Source organism: Moschus berezovskii, chromosome 14 (genome assembly GCF_049115385.1).
Source record: "Moschus berezovskii isolate FMDL1 chromosome 14, NW_MosBer_1.0, whole genome shotgun sequence".
Classification (NCBI taxonomy): Eukaryota; Metazoa; Chordata; class Mammalia; order Artiodactyla; family Moschidae; genus Moschus; species Moschus berezovskii.
Window position 1 is genome coordinate 28992770 of NC_142473.1, and position 26836 is coordinate 29019605.

The window sequence follows — 26836 nt, forward strand, 5'->3', positions numbered from 1 at the left end:
GGGAGAAGTCAGTGGAACAGGAGTATAGCGAGCAAGTAACCTGCAAGTGGAAAAGACTGGTTCCTAAGGGCAGGCTATCTCACCTGAACTCAGCTGTGCAGGACCCTTTGCTTGCACACGATCTGATGAAACTCATAAGCCGCTTCAGTTTGCTTTCTCTGCTGTACAAATTCCCCATCTTTCATTTTGGTCAGTCTTGCTGGTGGTTGGTACTGTTGGGAAAATAGAGTTGAAAACGAAATCTCTTGCCACACCAGGAAACTGTTCCACAAAGGCTGAAGATGAAAAGGTTTTATTGTTATTTTATTTTTAAATTAATTTTTTAATCGAAGTCTAATTGCTTTACAATGTCGTGTTAGTTTCTGCTGTGTGACAATGCGAATCAGCCATGAAAAGTGTTAGTGGATCAGTTGTGTTCAGCTCTTTGTGAACCCCATAGACTGTAGCCTGCCAGGCTACTCTGTCCTTGGAATTTTCCAGGCAAGAATACGGAAGTGGGTGGTCATTTCCTTCCCTAGGGAATCTTCCTTACCCAGGGATCGAACCCAGGTCTCCTACATTGCAGGCAGATTCTTTATCATCTGAGCCACTAGGGAAGCTGATGTTAGTCAGCGATATATATACATATATCCACTCTCTTGTGAGCCTCCCTTCCACTCCACACCCTCATCCCACCCTCTATGTCATCACAAAGCACAGAGCTGAGCTCCCTGTGCTATACAAGTAGCTTCCAAGTAGCTATCTATTTTATATATAATAGTGTGTATATATCAGGCCTACTCTCTTAATTCTTCCCAGTTTCTCCTTCCCACAGTGTCCACAAATCCATTCTCAATGTCTGCATCTCTATTCCTACCCCCAGTTTATTATTGAATGAGGGTTTAAGCAGAATGGAATGCACATCACAGGCAGTCAGCTAAAGAGAAAGTATAGGCAGAAGGAAGTCTCACTCTCTCATCTAGCCAGGCAGATACAACCCTCCACATCCGTGTTCTCAAGATAAACAGGAAGCAGTCCTCAGGTAAGAGGACGTGCCAGCGCTGTTGATCTCCAACCGTGCATCCTAGATTCACTTGGTAATTGGTGTGACCACCTGTGTTTGTTAATTGTCTTCACCTGGAAGAATAATGAAGTTTCTCTTCTCTCTCTGACAGGTAGGTAGTTAGAATTTGGAGCCAGAGGGCTAAACTGAACTCTCATGGAGACTGGGAGACGGGTCCCCTCTTTCCCTGGGTGTTTACACTTTAAAGAGGTGGCTCCTAGGTCCTTGAGAAAGACATTCCCGAGTTGTGAGGCAAGAAGCTTATTTAGCTTTTAAAAGGATTTACATATATCTCAAAAGGACAGAGAAAGAATTTATGATTACAAGTTTTCTAAAAGGGAACTGGCGGGGGGAGGTGTCTTTCTCTATGTGCCGTGACAGTACTTAGGATCAGAAAGTCTTTGAACATAGTCCAAAGCTTCTTTCTTTTCATTTGATCTCATTGGAGACAGGAGGAGAGCTTGTTATCAACCTCCAAATAATTACTTTGATTTCGAAGATTAAACTTTCTCCTTTAGGCCAGTAATTAATTACTCCAGTCATTGTTATCTGAGCCCTTTCTTTTCTTGGTCTGTGCACTAGATCAACAAATGAAGATGTTTTCAGGCATGTTTAACTAACCATGCTAAGGAGAAAGTCCTTTACACTAAATTCTCTTTGATTCTGAGTGGCAATGAATATTAAATAGCAGATGCTGTGCCCTGACTGTCCTGGGCACTAGGGATAAATGGTAAACACAGCAACCACAGTGTTTTCCCTCCTGGAACTTACTCTCTGGCAGGGCCTCAGTTTAACACGTAGGGATCAATGCCCTTGAGTACAGGTCTAGAAGTACAGGGTCGTTGGTGAATAAAGTATGTATCTTAGCCTGAGACCTCAAGGGGTCTGATTACAGAGGACCTGTGGACTTTAGTGAGGATTTGGGATTAAGAATTCAGTGTCTTGGACCTATCCCTAGAGATTTTGAAAATTTTATTTGTTTATTTTTGGCTGTGCTGGGTCTTTGTTGCTATGTGGGCTTTTCTCTAGTTGCAGTGAGAAAACTCTGTAGTTGGGGTGTGCAGGCTTCTCATTGTGTTGGCTTCTCTTATTGCAGAGCACAGGCTCTCGGAAGCATGGGCTCAGTAGTTATGCACGTGGGCTTAGTTGCTCCATGGCATGTGGGATATTCCTGAACCAGGGATCGAGCCCATATCTCCTACATTGGCAGGCGGATTCTTTAACACTGTGCCACCAGGGAAGCAAGCTCTTCTACAGGACTCTGGGACAGTGAATCTCAACACATGCCTTTGGGATTCTCTGGACTTCATCACCTTTGAAAAATTTAAAAGGCAGAGATTGATATAACTGGATTTGAATGGATTGGTGGAGGGAAGGGACAAGAAAGGTTGTAGAGTAGTTAGGTGGCTACTACAGTAGTTAAGGAAAGAATGATGGTGGCTTGGATAGAGAAGTGGATGGTTTTGAGAAATTTACAGGATGGAATAGGATTTTGTAATTGTTTGAATGTGAAAGGAGATGCTGGAGAAGAAGGAGGTATCAAGGATGACTCCCAGATTTCAAATGGGCTGGAAGGTCATATCATTACTTGAGATAATGAACACTGGAGGAAGAGCATATTGGAGTTGAGGGGTAGTGCTGAGAAATTTGTATTTGGACCCAGAGACAGGTGCAGGGAGATGTTGAGAAGGCAGTTGGACACAGTAGTCTGGAACTCAGGAGCTCTTGGCAATTCCTTGGGGGTTTGAGTGTGGTCAGGTCAAGACTATGGTCTTCCCAGCAGTCACGTATGGTTGTGAGAGCTGGACTGTAAAGAAGGCAGAAGCCTTTGAACTGTGGTGCTGGAGAAGACTCCTAAAAGTCCCTTGGACAGGAAGGAGATCAATCCAGTCAGTCTTAAGGGAGATAAACCTTGAATGTTCACTGGAAGGATTGATGCTAAAGCCCTTAGCTCCAGTATTTTGGTCATCTGATGCTAACAGACAGCTCACTGGAAAAGTGCCTGATGGAAAGATTGAGGGTAGAAGGAGGAGAGGGCATCAGAGGATGAGATGGCTGGATGGCATCACTGAGGCAATGAACATGAACTTGGGCAAACTCCAGGTGGTGAAGGACAGGGAGGCCTGGCGTAATGCAGTCCATGGGGTTGCAAATAGTCAGACACAGCTGGATGACCGAACACAAACAACAAGGTGATAGATGGTAATTGAATGGAAAGGATGAAATCGCCCAAAGAAAGGCTGTAGATGAGAAGGGAAGAAGGTCTGGAACAAGGCGTGAGCAATGTCAGGGTGTTTCAAAATAGCAGCAGTTGGTACTGGAAGGAATGGCCAAGATGGTGGTAGGGAAACTGGGAGCATGTAGCACCCATGTGGACATCTGTGGAGAGTGGCCCTTAGTGATTTTTTAAATTTGTAATTTGGCAAAAGCAAGTTAAAGACATTTCAGTCTTATTTTCAATCACACAATCCAGAGGGTGGATATTCTTAGTTCCACATATAATGGTTTTATCCCAGTGAGAGATGAACTATTGCATGCCATATCAGTAAACAAGGATGTCATAGTCGTCAGTGATTACAGCCCTCTGATGTGAGATGGTGAGCCCTAAGGGCACTCAGAAAGGAGAAAAATACCTGTAATTTACCAGCCATCAGATTGCAGCCACTCTCTAAGGTAAGCCCCAAGGGAGCTCAGGATGTGAAAAACACAGGATTCCATCCCCAGATAGGTGGGAGTGCATATGAAAGGAATGATTTCAGGGAGCCCAGACTCTTCCATCTTCCCATACATAGAAAAGCACTACTTTCCTTAATTTGAGATATCTGGCTTCTTGTAATTGGTCATAATATTTTGATGTGCAGACTACCTGCCCTTTGTTTTAAAATTTCTATATAACCCTGCTCCTCCCCGGCCTCCTTGGAGTTGTTCTCTCAGGGTTACTTGAGATGCTGCCTCCCGGGCTTGAAGTCCTAAGAATTCCCACTCGATAAAACATAACTCTCAACTTTTAGGTTGTGATTATTTTTTAAGTCGACACCAGGCATCAGTCACATTCACACTGAGATCTTAAAACATGTACTTCAGGATAAGTGCGTTAACACAGCCACAGAAGTCCAAGTCTCAAGCCATATGCACGTCATTGATATTTTCTATCTCACTTTGGTATCTGGACTTCTCCGGAGCAGACATTCAATGGCTTTTTGACCCTGTAAATGAAAACATTGATATGGAAGGATCTGAAGTGCTGGCCAAGGGGGATGATGATGACTGCATTGTCTGCTGCTCTTGGGTCTGTTTCTGGGTGATGTGTTTATACTTTCCTGAGACATTCTTCAGGGTGATAAGTCCTTATCTTTCCTCCTACATGTGGATTTCTCCCCCCCCCCCCCCGCATCTAGAAGCACATATTTCTTTTCTTTTTCTTTAAAAATATTTTTTCATATTTTTATAGTCTGCCTGACCCCAAACTCTTGACTAGGCCCACCACTTGCTCTGGTGGGAATGGTCCACCAGCCAGGAATGGTTTTTATACTTTTAAATGGCTGTGTTTTAAGAGATTACATAAATACCTACCTAACCATGATTTTGCCTCTTGGCCCACAAAACCTAAAATGTTAACTACTTAGCCTTTTATGGAAACATTTTGCAATCCCTGATCTTAACTACATAAGACTGAAAAACAAATCTTTTCACTCAAATGGGAAAGACAGCTAGGTTAGTGATTCTCAAACTTTAGGTCAGAAACACCTGGAAGGTTTGGTCCAATATAGGTTGGTGGGCCACACCTCCAGTGTCTGGAGTGGGACCAGAGAAAAGGCATTTCTTCCTTTCTTTTTAAATTAATTTTAGAATTGAGGTATATTTGACATATAACATTATAATAGTTTCAGGTGTGCAATGTAATGATTTGATATTCGATATATATGGCAAAATGATCACTGCAGTAAGCCTAGTTAATATTGGTACCCATACATGGTTAAAAATTTTTTTTCTTACTCTGAGAACTTTTAAGATCTACTCTATTAGCAAAATAGTAACACTATTAACTATAGTCACTATGGTACACATTATCATCCCCATGACTTACTTATTTTACAACTGGAAATTTATACCTTTTGACCCCCTTGACCCATTTTTCCCAACTTCCTTCACCTCCACCCACTTCTGTCAAATACCAGTCTGTTTTCTGTATCTACAAATGAGCTCAGGGTTTGTTTGTTTGTTTCTTTCTTGCTTGTTTTGTTTTTGGATTATACATGTAAGTGAGATCATATAGTATTTGTCTTTCTCTGTCTCACTTATTCTGCTTAGCATAATGCAGTCAAGGTCCATCCATGTTGTCCCAAATGGCAAGATTTCATTCATTTTAATGGCTGAGAAAGATTCCATTGTATTTATATACCACATTCTTTTTTAATCCATTCACCTGTTGGTGGGCATTTAGGTTGTTTCCATTTCTTGGCTATTGTAAGTAATGCTGCAGTGAACACAGGGGTGCATATATCTCCTCATAATACCCAGAAGTGGAATTGCTGGGTGATAAGGTAGTTCTATTTTTTTTTTTTAAATTTGATCATACCATGTGGCTTTCAGGGACTTAGTTCCCCTACCAGGGATCGAATCCAAGCCATTGGCAGTGAAAGAACAGAATCCTAACCACTGCACTGCCAGGAAATTCTCAGTTTTTAGTTTTTGAGGAACCAACAATTTCCATTCCCACCAACAGTGCGCAAGGGTTTCCTTTTCTTCACATCCTTGTTATTGCCAATGCTTGTTATTGCTTGTCTTCTTGGTAATAGCTATTCTAACAGATGTGAGGTGATACCTTACTGTGGTTTTGATTTGCATTTTCTCGATGATTAGTGCTGTTCAGCACCTGTTGGCCATCTGTAAGTTGTCTTTGGGAAAATGTCTATTCAGATTCTCTGCCCATTTTTTAAACAGGTTGTTTTCTTTTCTTTTTTTTCTGTTTTTCTCCCCTGAGTTTTTAAATGTATTTTGGATATCAGCTTCTTATCAGAAGTACATGTTTCTTAAGTAATCCACTTCCATGACAGTAGATGCACACACATATGAGTAACTGTTGCTGATCATAGATAAATATTTTTTTTAGGATAGCATTTATCACTTTAAAATGTTTGACTGTAGTAGCCTTATATCTGCCAAGTCTGACTTTCTCAAGAAACCAGTCCCTCCTTATTTCACCAGTTGAGCTGTCGCACTATCAGTCCATCAGGCCTGGTGCTCAGCCTCCCCACCACACGGGTTGTGGACACATGGATAGGGTCCGCTAGGCCAAGTATTGGTTTAGGGATGGACACATGGCCTCTGCAGATTCCTTCCTAGAACAGGTACATGGGTGTTAGGGGAAGAACATCTTTTGCTCCTGTTGTGGTTGCTAAGCTAGAAGGGTGCGTCGGGGTCTGTGGGTAACCACCTTTGCTGTTGCATACATGGTGAGGGGCTTCTCTGAAGGACCCTGGCCCACAGTCAGAAGCAAAATTGAGAGCTGGAGAGAGATGAGCTTCGAAAACAATGTGAGCCTTGAGTCCCACTCTCACTTTAAATTTCTTTATCCCCTTCCTTAAACTGATAGGCGGTGGACTGTTGTCATTAACAACTGAGAGTCCTAATTAATTGAGTGACGTGGTAGATGAGTATTCACTCTATAATGTTTTCAGAGGTATTTATTAAACATCCTGTATGGGCCTGAAGTCCACTGCTCTATTCCCCTATACTTAACAACAACAAAAAAGGGATTATCAAATTAGATCTTAATTTTAAGTCATTTAAGAACAGTATGCTCCTTTTCAGGAAAATAAATGATATTTATTACAATAAGAGAATATACAATATTTGCTAATTATTTTGAGAAATCTCTCTCTAGAAATGATGTTTGCTTGCTGTTTTAATGTTTAAGTAGAGATCAGACAGGGAACTCTGCCCACTGAACTTGCCTCACATGAGATTCTAGAGTTATGATTGGATTCGCCAAGGACCATTTATTTCTGTCCCAGGGGATGAGCAAAAAAGTCAGAACCTTTACCTTGTAGTGTGCGCAGACCTTGGGTATCTGACCCTTGGTACCAAGTGAGTTCCCAGCTTACTGTGGGGGTGGGGGAAAGGTATCACTGTGGCAGGCAGCTGAAAACTGTGAAGTAATATTTACTATTGCCTAGTCCTGCCTTGGAAATGAATGAACGTTGACCTTTGGTTGCTGTCCTGAAATTTCCATCTCATCGCTTAACAAATTTCAAAGTAAGCCCAGCACTGAAAAGGAACTCATCTCAGATTTTGGTAAGGTTTTAAAACACATGATAAGATAATCAAATTTCGAGCATGTTGCCTAAAAAGGGCAGAACCCTAGCTCTGAAGAATTAAAACTGCAATGACAGATATGTTTATTATAACACTTGAAGGGGAAGAATATATTTAATATTTCTTGTGACAGGAGAAGTGATAAAAATAATTCACAAGTTGAAAAGGTGGATGAGCCCAAATAAGACAGAGAAAGATCACATTTAAAGAAATTTTTTAAAAAAATGCTTGAATTTTAAAGTTATGATAGAAGAAATGTACTTTCAAAAACTCTTGGGAAGTAGTCAGTCCCCTGGGGTAGAATCTCACATGAGGTATAAATTGATTTTTCTTTCAGAGGGTTGTTGATGGCATTTAATTCAATCTGTTTGCAGATTTCAGAAACCTGTCCTCCCTTCCACAGAGCCACCACTGGGAGCCGGTAACTTACCTCAATCTCCTTGCTCCCATCTTTTCACTCTCTGGTAAAACAAACACTCATCATAAACAATATTCAGCACCGCTGTTTTTGTTACAGACCTTCCTGTACACTTGCAAGTATCAGAAACATCAACGATGTGTTTCTCCTACCTTGGCATGTAGAGGAATGTAGCACAGCTCCTGTTTTCAGAATATTTATGCACGGATTTCAGCTGAAAGGCACATTAAAGAACACGTCCTTTTGTGCTCATTGGCAAGTGGTGGTTGCAAGCCTGCTTTTCCCTCACCCATTTGTCAAGTGACTGCCCCATTGCTCTGCAAGACTATGAATGAACACAGAGATGAAAAAAGTATCTCCTTCCTTTAAGTAGACCACAGCCTAGGGTAACTCCAAATGTGAAAGACAATACTGTCCAAACTCTTCACCGCTGACTCCGAGGTTACGAAAGCAAATTTCAGCTCTGAAACAAGGTAGTTAACAGACCTGGACACTGACAACACTGGCCTTGTCAAAACTGTGGTTTAACCACCTGAGTTAAACAACTAGATGCCATGTCATCTCTGAGTGTCTGCTTCTGTCCTTTCTGCAGTTGCTATTGATGCCTTTGTGGCCAGTGTAGCTTGTTTTCTATCAAGGGAAATGCAAGATGGTTGCTCTTGGGAAAGTTCTGCATCTTGTCTCACTGATGCCTGAGCCCCGACTTGACTCCTACTGATGTTGATGCCCTTATGTGACCCCACAACATTGGTCCCCTCTCCCTCCCCCATCCCTTGGTGGTGTTTGCCTGTGTCATCATTTTCATTTTACTGTATGTTGGCACAGTGTACCTGCAAGCTATCCTTTTATTAGAGTTCCAAATGGAAATGAAATTTTGAGTCCTCCCTTTGCTTTTGGTGTGACCTCAAACTATCTGGAGTATTTTTATTGCAATCCTTATCCGGGGTTTGACTGTGGGAGGTATGGGGGCAGAATTGATTTCTCTCCTTGATAACTTCTCTCTCTTCTCTCCCAGCTGTTTTTCCCAGTGGCCAAAGGGCGTTCTACTATTCCTCTCTAGGTGATAGGAATGCTGTATCTTCTTTCTTGCCTATTCTATGGATTTTGTAAGACTCTGGTCAAGTTGGCTAGACTTGAGTCTCTTGAAATATGAAAGATATTAAATACCCTTTTGCAGATTCACTCAAAAAACAATGAACCAAACCTAGCTTTCAGGTCTTCTTGTTAGTATGTTAGAATTCTGGTTTGAAGATCAAAACTGAGCAATATTTCTTTCCCTCCGCAGAATGATGAATGCTGTTGATGAGCCACGATAACACAATAAATGGGAAATGAAATTTACATTGGTTTAACATTTCAAACATATCATCCTTATTATTGCATTATAGAAAGGGATCATCACAAAGTAGGAAAAAATAATCATTTGTAATCTCATCTCCAGAAAATAACAGTAATGTTTTTAGGTGGATACTTAATGGGTTCAGTTCAGTTCAGTCGCTCAGTCATGTCCGAGTCTGCGACCCAATGGACCACAGCATGCCAGACCTCCCTGTCCATCACCAACTCCCGGAGTCCACCCAAACCCATGTGCATCAGGTCGGTGATGCCATCCAACCATCTCATCCTCTGTCATCCCCTTTTCCTCCTGCCCTCAATCTTTCCCAGCATCAGGGTCTTTTCCAATGAGTCAACTCTTCGCAAGAGGTGGTCAAAGTATTGGAGTTTCAGCTTCAACATCAATCCTTGCAATGAATACCCAGGACTGATCTCCTTTAGGATGGACTGGGTGGATCTCCTTGCAGTCCAAGGGACTCTCAAGAGTCTTCTCCAACACCACAGTTCAAAAGCAGCAATTCTTTGGCACTCACTCAGCTTTCTTTATAGTCCAACTCTCACATCCATACATGACTACTGGAAAAACTATAGCTTTGACTGTGGAGACCTTTGTTGGCAAAGTAATGTCTCTGCTTTTTAATATGCTGTCTAGGTTGGTCATAACTTTCCTTCCAAGGAGTAAGCGTCTTTTTAATTTCATGGCTGCAATGACCATCTGCAGTGATTTTGGAGCCCAGAAACATAAAGTCAGCCACTGTTTCCACTGTTTCCCCATCTATTTCCCATGAAGTGATGGGACCGGATGCCATGATCTTAGTTTTCTGAATGTTGAGTTTTAAGCCAACTTTTTCCACTCTCCTCTTTTACTTTCATCAAGAGGCTCTTCAGTTCTTCTTCACTTTCTGCCATAAACTTAATGGGTGACTTAGAACAAGTAACTTTACTTTCTGATCCTCAGTTTCCTCCTCTGCTAAATGGGATTAATTTCTTATTTTCCTTCCATGGAGGGCTGTTTTGATTCAAGATGGCATTTTTACCATGGAGGAAAATGATTATATATAATTGGTTCTGATTCTTTCTGTCTTTTCCTGTTGTAATGCTCTGTTATTCTAATTTCTGTATCTTTATAGTATATTTTAATACTTGGTGAAACAAGTATTATACATCTTTTACTCTTGTCCTACTACATATCTTAAAATAACTTTTGCAATTAAAACCTGTTCCTTCTTTTAAAATGAACATTGGAATTGTTGTGTTAACTTCTCAAGCACCTTTTAGTATTTTCACTTGTTGTTGCTGTCATTCAGTCGTCCAGCCGTGTCTGACTCTTTGCAACCCTGTGGACTGCAGCAAGCCAGGTCTGTCTGTCCCTCACCATCTCCCAAAGTTTGCCCCAGTTCATGTCCATTGCATAGGACATGTATTTTCATTAAGATTCCCTTTATGTTTATGATATTAAACATTCATATAAATGGGTTTTCTTTTCTGGACCTTGGTAAATAAAATTTGGTAGTTTTCATCATATGAGGTGTTTCACATTTCTTATTAAGACATTTCCTAGGCCTTTTATGTTTCTGATTGTTTTTGAAAATGGGACTTTTTTCCTATTAAATTTCTTAACTGATTACTGGTGGTATATAAAACAAAATATTGTGAACTTTTTGTATATTTTAAAATTAATTATTTTACTGAGTTCTACTAATCAGTTTTCCTTTGATTTACTTTGGCTTTCCATTTAGAGAAGCATGATCTGAAAATAGAGATTAATTTGGACCCATGTTTCTAAAATTTACCAACTAAAAAAATTATTCTGTTCTTTATTTCATTGACTAGAACTTCCAGAAAAGTGCTAAATAATAAGCAGCACACTGTTTTTGTTGGTAAATTTAATGGGAATGGGCTCTAGTATTTCATCATTGTCGCTAATACTGGCTTTCCTTATGCAATAACTATTCTCTAATAGATTAAGGTTTTCTTCTATTATCAGGAAGCTTTTGTATCTATTTTAATATTTCATTTATTTTAATTATTTTTAGTCTTTGCATTTATTAAAAGAATTATTTTTTAATCTTCTGAGGTATTGAAGTGACTAATTGATTGGTATATTTAACATGCTACTGGGTTAGAATGTTATTTATATTAATAGGGAGATTAGTTTGTGATTTCCTTTTTTGTGCTCTATTTGTTGGACTTGGGGATTAGAGTTCTGCTGGCTTGGGAAAATGAATTGGGAAGTATGCCATCTTTTTCTGTGCCCTGGAACCATTTAAATTATATGTGAATTATTTTTCCTTGAAGTTCTGTTAGAAACTCAGTAGTAAAATTGTCCAGACGGAGTTATTTCTAGGCCAATATTTCTGTTTCTTCCATGGTTATTAGTACCCAGATGAACTACTTTCTCAAATCATCTCTGGTAGTTAATGTGTTTTTTAGAACACATGTGTTTCATCCTTATTTTCAGAATGTTTAGCTTAGAGTGGAGCATTTCAATTTCTCATGGCATTACAAAGTACTTGTAATATCTGTAAATAAAGCCTGGTTCTCAGTTTTAATGATGGGAATGTATTTTCTGTTGTCTAAATCTGTAAGAGCTTTGCCTATTTTGTTGATATTTTTAAATAAATTATTTCTAGGAATTATTTATCAAATCTGTTTTTGTTTTCTAATAATTTTTACTTTTATATTATTATCAATTCATTTCTACTTACCTCTTAGGTTTCTCTTCTTTTTTTTTTTTGACATTTTTTCAAGTTTATTTTCATTTTCTGATTTTAAAAATAAATATTTAAGGCTGTGAGATTTCTTCTGAAGTTGTCCTCATCGTATCAGTTTTAAAAATCTTTTTATTTTGTATTGCAGTATAGCTGATTAGCAATGTTGTGATAGTTTCAGGCGCACAGCATAGGGACTTAGCCATCCATATACCATGGATCCATTCTCCCCATCATATCAATTTTGATTGGTAGATTTTGTTACTTTTATGTGTTTAATGTTCTATAGATGCACTGTTTTTTTTTTTTTTTCTTTAGCTTTTGTAAAGTTTGAGTATAATTTACAAACATTAAAATGCACATATTTGAGACTTCCCTGGTGGTCCAGTGGTTAAGACATGGGATCTATCCCTGGTTGGAGAAGTACTGCACAGGGCATGGGGAGGCCAAAAAAAGAAAAGAGAGAAATGCACATATTTGAAGAATACAATTTGGTAATTTTTTATTGAATTTTTCGCATGCTATGCTGTGCCTAGTCATTCAGTTGTGTCCAACTCTTTGTGATCCCATGGACTGTAGCCCTCCAGACTCCTCTGGATTCTCCAGGCCAGAATACTGCAGTGGGTAGCCTTGCCCTCCTCCAGGGGCTATTCCCAACCCAGGGATTGAATCTGGGTCTCCCGCAATGCTGGCGGATTTTTTACCATCTGAGCCACCAGAGAAGCCCATGAATACTGGAGTGGGTAGCCTATGCTTTCTCCAGGGGATCTTCCCGACCCAGGAATTGAACTAGGGTCTCCTGCATTTCAGGTGGATTCTTTTCCAGTTGAGCTACTGCTGCTGCTGCTGCTAAGTCGCTTCAGTCGTGTCCAACTCTGTGCGACGCTACTAGGGAAGCCCAAATTTTACTTACAGTGAAATGCATTTCTTAATTGATGAATTTTCATAAGTCTGTGTAACCAATACACCAAGTAAGATGCAGAACCTTCCTGTCCCCTGAATGTTCCTTCTGTCCCCTTCCAGTCAGTCCCCCACCAGGCAACCACTGTTCGGAGTCCTGTCACCAGAGTCATTTTGTTGATTCTTGAATTTCATATGAATGAAATCATACAGTAGTGCTCTCTGGGTCTGACTTCTTTCCCTCAGCATGATGATTTTAGATTAATTCATATTGTTGCTGGTATCAACGGCCACTTTTCTTTTTAAACTGCTGGGTTTTAAAATTGCTGAATTTTAGAACTTGTATCATATGACTGTACCACAGTTTGGTTATCTTATCTCCTCTGGAGAGGTTTTTGGGGTGTTTCCAATATTGAGTTATTATGAATAAAGCTGTTTTTGTTTCCTCTGGGTAAGTACTTAATAGAGTTGGAGGGTCAAGGGCTCGTGTTCGTGCGTGCTCAGTCTCTCAGTCATGTCCCCCAACTCCTTGCAACCCCATGGGCTACAGCCCAAGTATTGTCAGTCTTTAATTTTTGTCATTTTTTGGGGATTATAAAATAGAATCTCATGTGATTTTAATCTGTATTTCTCTGATAGCCAATGGCTATTAGGTGTGCTTCTTCTTGGTTATATATATAACTTTTTTTGTTAAGGTTTGTTCAAGCCTTTTGTCTGTTTTTAAACTGAGCTGTCTTTTTGTTACTGAGTTATAGAAATTCTTTATATATTCTGGATATAAGGTCTTTGTCAGATATATGTATTAGAAATATTTTCTTCTAGTCTGTGATTTATCTTTTTTTCTTTTTTGCAGTGTCTTCTGAAGAGTAGGAGGTTTTAGTTTTAATGAAGTCCATTTTTTGTAATTTCTTCTTTTATGGTTATTGCTTTTTTGTTTCATTTAAGCAATCTTTACATACCTGAAATATTGCAAATATATTCTATATTTTCATGTATAAGCTTTACAGTTTTAACTTTTTTTTGATCTTATTCATTCCAAATTATCATTTGGGATGAAGTGTAGAGGTCAGGATTCATTATTTTTTTCTCATTAGATATTCAATATTCTATTGTTTCCATACCATTTGTAGAAAAACTCTCCACTTCCTACTGAATTATTTTGGTGCCTTCACTGAAAATCAGTTGAATACATTTTGCAGGTCTACTTCTAGTCTTTCTAGTCTATTTCTGTAATTGCAATTTTGATATCCTCTTTGACCCATGAGTTGCTTAGGAATATGCTGCCATTTTTAATAAACTCTAACTGTGACCTGGAAGACCATTTCATTGGGGCCAGGTCAGGACTAAGGCTCAATGGTTATAATCCTAAGAATGTTTGTTTATCCCATAACACCGTGGTTCTCAAATTTAACAGCATTACACAGGGCGTTCACAAACAAGAACAGTTTTTGGGACTCTATCTCAGGCTTAATTTTCAGTGTAAAAACTGGGAAATTTCTGTCTTTAAAAAGCCCTCCAGGTGATTCTAAGACATCCAGTCAATTTGAGAACCATTGCCCTAAGCATTGCCTCTTACAGCAAAGAGCAGATTTATGGTAACACACTGAGACCTCAGAGGGTTCAGTGTGTTTCATTATTTCAGTGTATAGACTTGACTTTCCAAAAAAAGGGAAATAGAAAATTAGCCTGTTATTTCTTCAGGCATTGAAATGAGCATGAACTTCAGATCATCTTTCAATGACCTTTTTTTAATTTGGAAGTATCTAATATCTATTATCACTGTCGTATACTTAAAATATTTTTCATGTTAAAACTATTGGATTCTGGATGACTGTTTTGCTGTTCAAGTATGGGAACTTAAAGTTTTAGGGAGGAATCTTTGGTGCATGGAGACAAGTGCCTTATTTACTCAAGAGCCAGCGGATCAAGAAAACTCCAAGAAAGCTGAGAGAACTGTCAGATGAAGTGCACTACATTCAGGACCAGAGTGAACACTTTTGGAGAGACTTACAATCTCAATATATTGGTGAGAATATTAAAAAAAAAAAGTTTCTCAGTAGATGCTATATTTTTAAAATGACAGTCTTGCTTTAGATAGGTGCTTCTCAGCTGGGCATGGTTTTTTGTTCTAGGGGACTTCTGGTAGTATCTAGAGACATTTTTTGTTGTCACAACTGGAAGGGGTGCTATTGGCATCTAATGCGTAAAGGCCAGGGATGCTTCTTTTATTTGTTTGTTTATTTACTGGTTTTATTTCTGGCCGTTTTCATTGTGGTGCCTGGGCTCTTCAGTGCTGTGTGTGGGCTTTCTCTGGTTGTAGAGAGTGGGGACTACTCTCTTGTTGTGATGTACAGGCTCTAGGACAAGTAGGCTTCAGTAGTTGTGGTTCATGGGCTTAGTTGCTCCATGGCATGTAGGATCTTACTTCCCAGACCAGGGACTGAACCTGTGTCCCTGCACTGGCAGGAGGACTCTTAACTACAGGACCACCAGGGAAGTGCCCCAGGGATGCTTCTAAACACTCTATAGTGCATAGGACAGCACTCCACAGCAAAGACTGATCCAGTCCAAAGTGTCAGTAATGCTATAATTGAGAAACCCTTGTCTTAGACAACGAGAGAGAAGATTTTCCTACCAGTGACTACTTGGCAGCTAATGTTGATTGTCCAAAGATTTCTCAAACCAACATGTCCAAAATCCAGTTCATGTTTTTTTCCACCAAATTTTGGGCTTCTTTCAGTGTTCTTTATCTTGGGAAATGTTACCAGAATTCATTCTATTGTGCAAACCAGAAATCTAGGTCTAACTGTTGGTGTCTCTTTGCTGTTCTGTCATAGCTATGGAGATGTGGATTTAGTTTTATTTGTTTAAGTCAAGATTTGCATTATTTATATATATGTTTTAAAATTTTATTTATTTATTTATTTAACTTTGGCTTTGTTGGGTCTTTGTTGCTGTACAGCCTTTTCTTTAGTTGTGAGGGGTGGGGACTACTCTCTAGCCGCGGTACAATTCAGGAGTTGCCTGGGGACCTAGTGGTTAAGATTCTGGGCTTTCACTGGCAGGGCCCAGGTTCAGTTCAGTCCCTGGTTGAGGAACTGAGAGATGTGGCCGAAAAAAAAAGGAGAAAAGTGTACAATTGAATGGTTTTTAATATATGCAACCATCACTATAATCTAACTGTAGAACATTTTTCTTCTACCCCAAATCACAAATTCTCTTGACCCCCTCTAACCTGTTATCCAATTTGTAGCTCGATTGACCTTTTTTTTTTTTTTAAAAATTTGATCTGATTATGTTCCCTTTCCCACCTTCAGTGGTCTACTATCTCCTTGAAAAGCGAAAGCAAAAGTGAAATCTCTCAGTCGTGTCCGACTCTTTGCGACCCCATGAACTGTAGCCTACCAGGCTTCTCAATCCATGGGATTTCTAGGCAAGAGTACTGGAATGGGTTGCCATTTCCTTCTCCAGAGGATCTTCCTGACCCAGGGATCTAACCCAGGTCTCCCGCATTGGAGGCAGATGCTTTACCAAAATCTTTGATGTGGCTTTGATTCCACACCCCTCCCCCAGATCTCTGTATCTTCATTTCATATCACTCCTGTAATGTGGCACTATGTTATAACCACAACCATGCTCTTCCATTTTCATGAGTTTTTACACGCTTTTCTTTTTCTCTGCCCTAGTCCCATCTCTATCATCTACCAAACTTTTCTATCTCAGCTCAAATAATGCTTTCTCAAGGAAGGCTCCCATGAATTCTCCCTCGTCCCCCCACCCCCCCAACATAACCCGATGAGCTTAAGGTCCCTCTGTTTGCCTTTGATTCCTCCTTTAGAATATAGGCTCCATGACGCCAGGTGCTGGCTCACTACTGTATCTGCATTGCCTAGCATGGTGCCATTATGCAGACATTTCATTTATTTGGCTAATATTATTGGGTGCCCACTGTTTGTCAGGCATCCTTCTAAGTGAAGATATGCAAAAGAGCATGGCTGGAAGTCTGAGTCCTTGACTGTAACTACTTCCAGAAACTGCAAAACACGGGCTGTGCATCAAGTCTGGTGTGGGAAGGAGGGCAGCTTTCCCCATGAGACATGTTAGATAAAACCTTTCTAATTACCTATGGTTGGGCCTGAAAGATCACACATAGGATTTTGGACAGAAGCTGGATCCCTCAGAGATTAGAGGATGTTTTTCTCTTGAGAAACTGAACAGGCCAAGAGAAAAGCTTTCAGATACTGGTATTTGTCTCTGTGTGTGTTTCATTGAATAGGCCTGTTTGCTCCCTTATCCCTGCATAGTGAGATTGCCTTGTTGACCAGCTCCGTCCATGCATCTAGAGCATCCATGTCGGTTTTTAAAGTGCATGAAGAAAAGATATGATCAGACATCTAAGAATTTCAGGCATTTGATGAATACCTCCTACTTGAAAGAGAGACTGAATAATTGCACAGATAAGAGAAACACAGAAGAAACAGAGGCAATGTAAAGAATGAACTAAAACTTGAAAAACATTATCACATAATAATAATCTGAATATTTTCATGATATAAGAGAAAACATGGCACCCAGGAAATAATGGGATGCTGTGAAAAAGCATATCCAGAGAGAACAGTTAGGAACTCTAAAAGGAAAAAGAAAATATGACTGAAAGAAAAATCAGTGATAGGTGTGCCAAAAGATAAAATCAAGAAAATCTTGCAAAAAATATAGCAACAGATATAGTGGTATAGATAGAAAAATTAAAAAGTTTAGAAGATAAATCCTTGAGATGTAATATTAGACTACTAGGAATTTTAGAAGGAATATAAAGAAAATAGCAGGGAAATACAATATTTCTGAAATTAAAGAGCACTTGTCTTCAGTTTGAAAAGATCCAGGGTTTGTCTAGCACAATAAATGAAGAAAATTCCCTGCTCCTACCCACCTAAAGTCAAATAATCATAACACCAGGGTATAGAGATGATTTGAAGAAAAGGGATGGGAAGAGAGAAACAGATGACACAGCAAATATTATGAATCATAATGGCAGCAAACTCTGTAGTTAGAGAAAACTGAAAAATAATGGACTTTAAAATTCTAAAGGAGAATCACTGTTAGCTCACAATTCTAAATCCAGCCAAACTATCCAACTAATGCCAAGGTAGAAGAAAGCTATTTTAGATATGCAGGAAGTAAAACTTAAATTTTCTTTTTCTTTTCTAAGAAAGTTTTTGAAAGATATGCTAAAGCCAAATGAGCAGTAAATTCAGGAGACAGTAAATGCTATACAGGAAGTGGTGAGGAGCCTCCTAGGTCATTTTCTTCCCTGTACAGCAGGTGGAAAAGTCATTTCTGACCAGAATAGATGCACAAAGGGCTCTGGGCAAGAATTCTGCAGGGATAAATACAGACTTGAAACTATTTGATTCTGTCAGTGTTTTGGAAAATAAGAATGGGATAATTTTGACAGTTATTATGGAGGATGTGGACAAATTAAAGATAAATACCGAGGAAACTAAACAAATGAAATTTCAGCTAAACAAAAAAGAATTGTTTTTTTTTTTTCGAAGGAGGAAAGGAAGGTGTACTACTTGGCTGAGCAGATAGCAGAATTTAATTAGCCATACTAAGCACTACTGGAGAAGGAAACGGTAACCCACTCCAGTATTCTTGCCTGGAGAATCCCATAGACGGAGAAGCCTGGTAGGCTACAGTCCACGGGGTCGCATAGAGTCGGACACGACTGAGCGACGGAACGGAACGGAACGGAAGCACTACTAAATTAACTTAAAATGCCCTTGTGTGTAGTTAGACAAGGTAGTAAAGAATGAGCTGTGATATAAGAGAACAAAATCTTTTACAGCCAACTCAAGGAATTAATATAAAAATGTCAAAATGGAAAAAGCGAGGCATAGCAGTGCTTCAAACACTGCCAGAGACCTGCCTGGGGCCCTTTCTTCTCCTTTCCTTCCTAACAAAACATCGGATAGCAACATGCTTAGCAAAAAAATTTTATTACCTACCTTTTTTGTCAGTAAGAGTGGCCATTTTAGATGAGATCGGGCATGTTCAGGGTGGAATGGCCGTAGACAAGAGTGGCCATTTTATACCATTCTGGACAGTGATACATGATTAGAAGTCATAGGGTGGCAGATGCAGCCAAAATGTGTTCTTTGCCCTGTTTTTCTTGTCTGGAATACAGTTGAGTTGCTGGAGATGCAGCATCCATCTTGAGACACTGAGGTGACAAGGATGAGAGAGATATTCACGTGCTGATGAGAGGAGGCAGAGCAGAAAGATCTCAGATGGTCCTTCCTGGCATACTGGGTCATGTGATAGACAGGCTTTGCCTCTGGGCTTCTTCTACCTAAGAAAAATAGATCCCTTATTTGTTCAGAAAATTGAGTTGATCAAGTTCCATAAGCATAGTATTTTAAAAATATGGTGGTAAATAGAGTTTGAAACAGTTAAAAAATTTGGAATGATTGTTTCTGAGGGTGGTGGAGAGGGTGTCATAGAAATTTTTGGATTTTGGTATGCTTGATACTGTAGTGAACTCAATCTGATGTTTTGGACAATGCATATACATAGTTTAATAAAATTTTTCATTGTTCAGTTGCTCAGTTGTGTCCAACTCTGCGAACCCATGGACTGCAGCACTCCAGGCTTCCCTGTCCTTCACTATCTCCCAGAATTTGCTCAAACTCATGTCCATTGAGTTGGTTATGCCATCCAACTATGTCATCCTCTGTCATCCCCTTCTCCGCCTGCCCTCAGTCTTTCCCAGCATCAGGGTCTTTTCCAATGAGTTGGCTATTTATATCAGGTGGCCAAAATATTGGAGCTTCAGCTTCAGCATCAGTCCTCCCAATGAATATTCAGGGTTGATTTCCTTTAGGATTGATTGGTTTGGTCTCCCTTCTGTCCAAGGGACTCGCAAGGGTCTTTTCCAGCACCACAGTTTGAAAACATCAATTCTCTGGCCCTGAGCCTTCCTTATGGTCCAGCCCTCACATGTGTACATCACTTCTGGAAAAACCGTAGCTTTGACTATATGAACCTTTGTTGGCAAAGTGATGTCTCTGCTTTTTAATATGCTGTCTAGTTTGGTTATAGCTTTCTTCCAAGGAGCAAGTACCTTTTAATTTCATGGCTGCAGTCACCATCTGCAGTGATTTTGGAGCCCAAGAAGATAAAGTCTGCCACTGTTTCCATTGTTTCCCCATCTATTTGCCATGAAGTGATGGGACTGGATGCTATGATCTTAGTTTTTTGAATGTTTTGAGCTAGCATTTTTACTCTCTTCTTTCACCTTCATCAAGAGGCTTTAGTTCCTCTTCGCTTTCTGCCATTAGGGTGGTATCATCAGCATATCTAAGGTTATTGATATTTCTTCTGGCAATCTTGATTCCAGAACTTGTGCTTCATCCAGTCCAGCATTTCATGTGATGTACTTTGCACGTAAGTTAAATAAACAGGGTGACAACATACAACCTTGATGAACTCCTTTCCCAATTTTGAACCAGTCCATTGTTCCACATCTGGTTCTAACTGTTGCTTGTTGACCTGCGTACAGGTTTCTCAGGAGACAGGTGAGGTGGTCTGGTATTCCTATCTCTTTAAAAATTTTCCATTGTTGTGATCCACACACTCAAAGGCTTTAGCATAGTCAATAATAAAATACAGATTAATAAAAAAGACAAGGATCTTCTTGCATGGAACACTTTGATAGCTTCCCATTTTACTTAAGATAAAATCCATCTTAGGGCTTCCCTGTGGTCCAGTGGTTAAGAATCTGCCTGTCAATGAAGGGGACATGGGTTTGCTCCCTGGTCCAGGAAGATTCCACATGCCATGGAGCAACTAAGCCCAAACACCACAACTACTGAGCCTGTGTGGTAGAACCCACAAGCCACAGTTACTGAAGCCTGTGTGCCTCAAGCCTGTACCCCACAAAAAGAGGAGCCACCGCAGTGAGAAACCTCACACTGCAGTGAAGAGTAGCCCTTGCTCGCTGCGACTAGAGAAAGCCTGCGTGCAGCAGTGAAGACACTGTGCAGCCAAAAATAATGAATACAAAAAACCTCCATTTTAGCAGGTTCTTTGTGACATGGCTGGCACTGGCCCTCTTTTCTCTTCAGCTTTCATCCTCTTCCTCCTTGACTAATCCCTAACCACATTCTCTTCTTTCAATTTTGTGAACACCCTTTTGGTAAATTTGCTCATGGAGTTTCCGCTGGTTCCATCAGGAGCCCAGGAGAAACTATGGCAGGTGCAAACTTGGTGACCCACGAGAGTTTAATAAAGAGCAAGATTTAAGGGAGCCAACCAGGCATGCTGCAGGGAGCTGTCCATTTCTGGGCCCACAGGACCTGTGTGGAGACAGTTACTGATAGAACTGTGGCCTTCAGGAGGTCAAAGCTGATAACCAGTAGGTATGTGGGCACTGAGAGTGCAGTGCTCACTATTCATTAAGATGACTGGAGTGGTTACTGTAGGGCAATGCCTCGTTGCACATTAGCCTGAAGGCTTGCTTGTCTTATGTAGAAGTCTACTTCTCTTCAGCGTCACTGTTGGTCATGTGGTCAGGCCCTCACAGAGCATGTGTTGAGGCCTCACACAGTACAAGACTTCTTTTTTTTTAAAAAAATGTTATTGAAGTATAGTTGATTTACACTGTTGTGTTAATTTCTGCTGTAGAGCAAGGTGATTCAGTTATATACTCTTTCTCGTTATGGTTTATCGCAGGGTATTGAATGTAGCTCCCTGTGCTATACAGTAGGACTTTGTTGTTTTTCCATCCTATATTTAATAGTTTGCATCTGCTAATGCCAACTCCCAATCCTTTCTTCTACGCCCCTCGTCCCCCTCCCAAGCAACCACAAGTCTGTTTTCTATGTCTGTGAGTCTGTTTCTACTTTGTAGATACGTTCATTTGTGTCATTATTTATATTTCTCATATAAGTGATATCATATGGTATTTATCTTTCTTTTTCTGACTTCACTCAGTATGATAATTTCTAGGTCCATCCATATTGCTTCAAATGGCATTATTTTGTTCTTCTTTTATGACTGAGTAATATCCCATTGTGGTGTGTGTGTGTGTGTGTGTGTGTGTGTGTGTGTGTATACATTTACACATGTGTCTTGGCTATTGTAAGTAGTGCTGCTATGAACATTGAGGTACATGTATCTTTTAAAATTATGACTTTATCTGGGTATGTGCCCAGGAGTGGGATTGCTGAATCATATGGCAACTCTAGTTTTTTGAGCAAACACCTTGGTTGTTTTCCATAGTGGCCACACCAACTTACATTCCCACCAATAGTATAAGAGGGCTCCCTTCACTCCACAGTCTCTGCAACATTTCCTATTTGTAGACTTTAGTAGAAGGCTTCTTGGTCTTGGGTATGCAGGTACTCGCACAATTCAATTTTGAATTTAAAACCAAGACACAGGTGGTTTAGTGGCTAAAGAATTTGTATGCAGTGCAGGAGACGCAGGTTTGATCCCTGGATCAGGAAGATCCCCTGGAGGAGGAAATGGCAACCTACTTCAGTGTTTTTGCCTGGAGAATCCCATGGACAGAGAAGCCTGGCGGGCTACAGTCCATAGGGTCACAAAGAGTCAGACGTGACTGAAGCAACTGAGCATGCATGCATAGTCAGTATTGACTTGGGAGGTGCCTCTGTTAAACTGGCCTCTGACCCTGTCGTAGCCTTGGTTCCTGGCCCTCGAGAGAGACGACACCCCTTCACTGGGGTGGATGAGCAGGACAGACAGGGACACCTGGCCCTCCCAGAACAGGGTGAAGCTCACAAGGTAGGTGCCGTTGTTGAAGTCTGTCACCTTTCCGGAAGCACCTGCCTCCAGGGCTGGGGAGGACATTCTGGCCCTGAGGAAATACCCGCCATATTCCTTCCTGTATCCCAGGTGGTCCCTCATCTCCAGCAGGACATCCAGCTGGTACCCCCTGCAGTATGTGTCTTGAGGGCTGAGGAGGGTGGCTCTGCTGTGTGTGGTGCTGGTGGTGGAGCTCCCGTGGATGAAGGGTCTGGGTGGAATCAGCTGGTCTAGTTTCTCCGTGATCCTCTTTATCCTCAGCTCAGTCTGAAACTGCTGGATCGAGTGGTACTTCATGGTGTCAGACCATTTTGAAAGTATTTCTGTGATGCACAAAGGTAGGCATCTCTTATTCACACCAAAATTGAAATGACAAAGGCAGTACACAACTGAACTTGTCTCTGTTAACCTTAAGGATGGATTTATATCTTTATTAATACATTGTCTCCAGGGAGTCAAATCCAGGAACGTCCATAATCAAAGTGCAGAAAGCTTTTGGTAAAACATATGTGTCAATTATTCCATTTTTTTATGTCTATCACTTCTATCCATAGGATATTAATGTCCATTAAAAATTAATGATTCTAGGTACATGTACTGGAGAAGGAAATGGCAACCCACTCCAGTGTTCTTGCCTGGAGGATCACAGGGACAGGGGAGCCTGATGGGCTGCCGTCTATGGGGTCACATAGAGTCGCACACGACTGAAGCGACTTAGCAGCAGCAGGTACATGGACACAATGGAATATTACTCAACCATAAAAAGGAACACATTCGAGTCAGTTCTAAAGAGGTGGATGAACCTGGAGCCTATTATACAGAGTGAAGTAAGTCAGAAAGAGAAGAACAAATATCATATATTAATGCATATATATGGAATCTAGAAAGACAGCACCGATGAACCTATTTAGAAGCAGTAGTAGAGATGCAGACACAGAGAACAGACTTATGGACACGGGGCAGGGCAAGGGGGAAGGAGAGGGTGGGACGAATGGAGACAGTAACATGGAAACATATATGCTACCATATATGAAATAGATAGCCAACTGGGAGTTTGCTGTTGACTCAGGGAACTCAAACCAGGACTCTGTAACAACCTCGAAGGGTGGGATGGGGTGGGAGAGAGGAGGGAGGGGACATAGGTGTACCTATGGCTGATTCATGTTTATGTATGGCAGAAACCAACACAGTTTTGTAAAGCAGTTATCCTTCAATTAAAAATAAACAAATTAAAAAAATAATGATCCTAAAAAATACATGACTAAGACATTTTGATTAAGAGGTGGTTACAACTGTACATTGAAAGAAGTAAATATTAATAATATTTCACTATGTCCAAGTCCTAATAAAATGAAAGAAAAAATCATAATAAGCAGTAAATATTTTTAACAGTGAAATGTCAAATTTTTTGTAAAAATTTACTAATTTTTAAATAGGTACCATGTAAACACTGTGTTTGCTATGACCAGTGCGTTCTCTTGGCAAAACTCTATTAGCCTTTGCCCTGCTTCATTCCGTGCTCCAAGGCCAAATTTGCCTGTTACTCCAGATGTGTCTTGACTTCCTACTTTTGCATTCCAGTCCCCTATAATGAAAAGGACATCTTCTTTGGGTGTTAGTTCCAAAAGGTCTTGTAGGTCTTCATAGAACCGTTCAACTTCGGCTTCTTCAGCTTTACTGGTTGGGGCATAGGCTTGGATTACTGTAATATTAAATGGTTTGCCTTGAAAACGAACAGAAATCATTCTGTCATTTTTAAGATTGCATCCAAGTACTGCATTTCGGACTCTTTTGTTGACCATGATGGCTATGCCATTTCTTCTAAGGGATTCCTGCCCACAGTAGTAGATATAATGGTCATCTGAGTTAAATTCACCCATTCCAGTCCATTTTAGTTCACTGATTCCTAGAATGTCTATGTTCACTCTTACCATCTCCTGTTTGACCACTTCCAATTTGCCTTGATTCATGGACCTAACATTCCAGGTTGCTATGCAATATTGCTCCCAGATGTTCAAGCAGGTTTTAGAAAAGGCAGAGGAACCAGAGATCAAATTGCCAACATCTGCTGGATCATGGAGAAAGCAAGAGAGTTCCAGAAAAACATCTATTTCTGCTTCATTGACTATGCCAAAGCCTTTGACTGTGTGGATCACAATAAACTGTGGAAAATTCTGAAACAAATGGGAATACCAGAGCACTTGACCTGCCTCTTGAGAAACCTGTATGCAGGTCAGGAAGCAACAGTCAGAACTGTACATGGAACAACAGACTGGTTCCAAATAGGAAAAGGAGTCTGTCAAGGTCGTATATTGTCACCCTGCTTATTTAACTATATGCAGAGTACATCATGAGGAACGCTGGGCTGGAAGAAGCACAAGCTGGAATCAAGATTGCTGGGAGAAATATCAATAACCTCAGATATGCAGATGACACCACCCTTATGGCAGAAAGTGAAGAGGAACTCAAAAGCCTCTTGATGAAAGTGAAAGAGGAGAGTGAAAAGGTTGGCTTGAAGCTCAACATTCAGAAAACAAAGATCATGGCATCTGGTCCCATCATTTCATGGGAAATAGATGGGTAACAGTGGACACAGTGTCAGACTTTGTTTTTTTGGGTTCCAAAATCATTGCAGATGCTGATTGCAGCCAGGAAATTAAAAGACGCTTACTCCTTGGAAGGAAAGTTATGACCAACCTGAATAGTATATTAAAAAGCAGAGACATTACTTTGCCAACAAAGGTCCATCTAGTCAAGGCTATGGTTTTTCTCATGGTCATGTATGGATGTGAGAGTTGGACTGTGAAGAAAGCTGATCGCCGAAGAATTGATGCTTTTGAACTGTGGTGCTGGAGAAGACTCTTGAGAGTCTCTTGGACTGCAAGGAGATCCAACCAGTCCATTCTAGGGGAGATCAATCCTGGGTGTTCATTGGAAGGACTGATGCTAAAGCTGAAACTCCAAGACTTTGGCCACCTCATGCGACGAGCTGACTCACTGGAAAAGAGTCTGATGCTAGGAAGGATTGGGGGCAGGAGGAGAAGGGGACGACAGAGAATGGATGGCTGGATGGCATCACCGACTCTGTGGATATGAGTTTGAGTGAACTCCGGGATTTGGTGATGGACAGGGAGGCCTGGCGTGCTGTGATTCCTGGGGTTGCAAAGAGTCGGACACGACTGAGCGACTGAATTGAACTGAACTGAACTGAAACATGGTAGCTCAGTTGGTAAAGAATCTTCCTGCAGTGCAGGAGACCTGGGTTCAATCCCTGGGTCAGGAAGATCCCCTGGAGAAGGAAATGGCAACCCACTCTAGTACTCTTGCCTGGAAAATCCTATGGACCGAGGAACCTGGCAGGCTACAGTCCATGGGGTCTCAAGAGTTGGACACAACTTAGTGACTAACCCATCACCAAACATGGTACAAAATTCAAAAGACACAAAGTGGAAAGAGGTGTGAAAGAAGGCTTCCTCTTTCATTCCTGTCTCCTGTCACACAGTATTGCACCAGCATTAGTCACTCTTACAAATACCTTTCCAGAGCCTCTGTATGTATACACATGTGTGCACACACTACATATATTGTCTTTTTAAATAAATAGTAGCATTGTATGCATTGCTCTGTGCCTTGCTTTAATGTCAGGATGTATTCTGAATCTTTCCTCATTTCAGAACATATTGAGGTATGTTCATTAAGATGGACATACAATATTTCATTCATTCATTAAGATGGACACAATATCTTTCACTGAATGGAAGATGGACACAAAATATTTCACTGAATGGACGTATCATTGTTTAAGCAGTTGCCTGTTGGTGGACGTATGCTGCTGCTGCTGCTAAGTCACTTCAGTCGTGTCCGACTCTGTGTGACCCATAGACGGAAGCCCACCAGGCTCCTCCGTCCCCGGGATTCTCCAGGCAAGAACACTGGAGTGGGTTGCCATCCTTCTCCAATATGTGAAAGTGAAAAGTGAAACGTATAGATTTCCCCAAATTCTGCTAATACAGTGTTGAAATTAATAATCTTGTATGTATATTCTGGAAATGGAGTTACTGGGTTGAAATTTAAGGGCATTTTTATATGTACTAAAAAATGGAAATGTTTATGCTTTTGTTCTAGTATTGTCTTTAACAAATCTGTGCAGATTTATGTGAGACATTTAATCTTCTTCAACATTATCTTTTGATTTGTGACTCCACGGATTGTAGCCTCCCAGGATCCTCTGTCCATGGAATTTTCTAGGTGTGAATACTGGAGTGAGTTGCCATTTCCTACTCC

The 26836-nt window shown here is 40.5% G+C and overlaps 1 long non-coding RNA gene across 9 annotated transcripts in view; it reads left to right on the plus strand.

Annotated features, from left to right (window-relative positions):
- The first annotated feature begins 288 nt into the window (after positions 1–288).
- LOC129554355 (uncharacterized) overlaps positions 289–26836 on the plus strand; it is a 105107-nt gene continuing 78559 nt past the window's right edge. For 4 of the 9 annotated variants that reach the window (XR_016038968.1, XR_016038973.1, XR_016038972.1 and 1 more), the window contains exon 1: positions 290–1154. This is a non-coding gene — a long non-coding RNA (uncharacterized LOC129554355). Of the gene's footprint in view, positions 1155–26836 lie in introns of all 9 variants that reach the window. The other 5 variants (XR_016038966.1, XR_016038974.1, XR_016038969.1 and 2 more) reach the window with 3 other exon arrangements.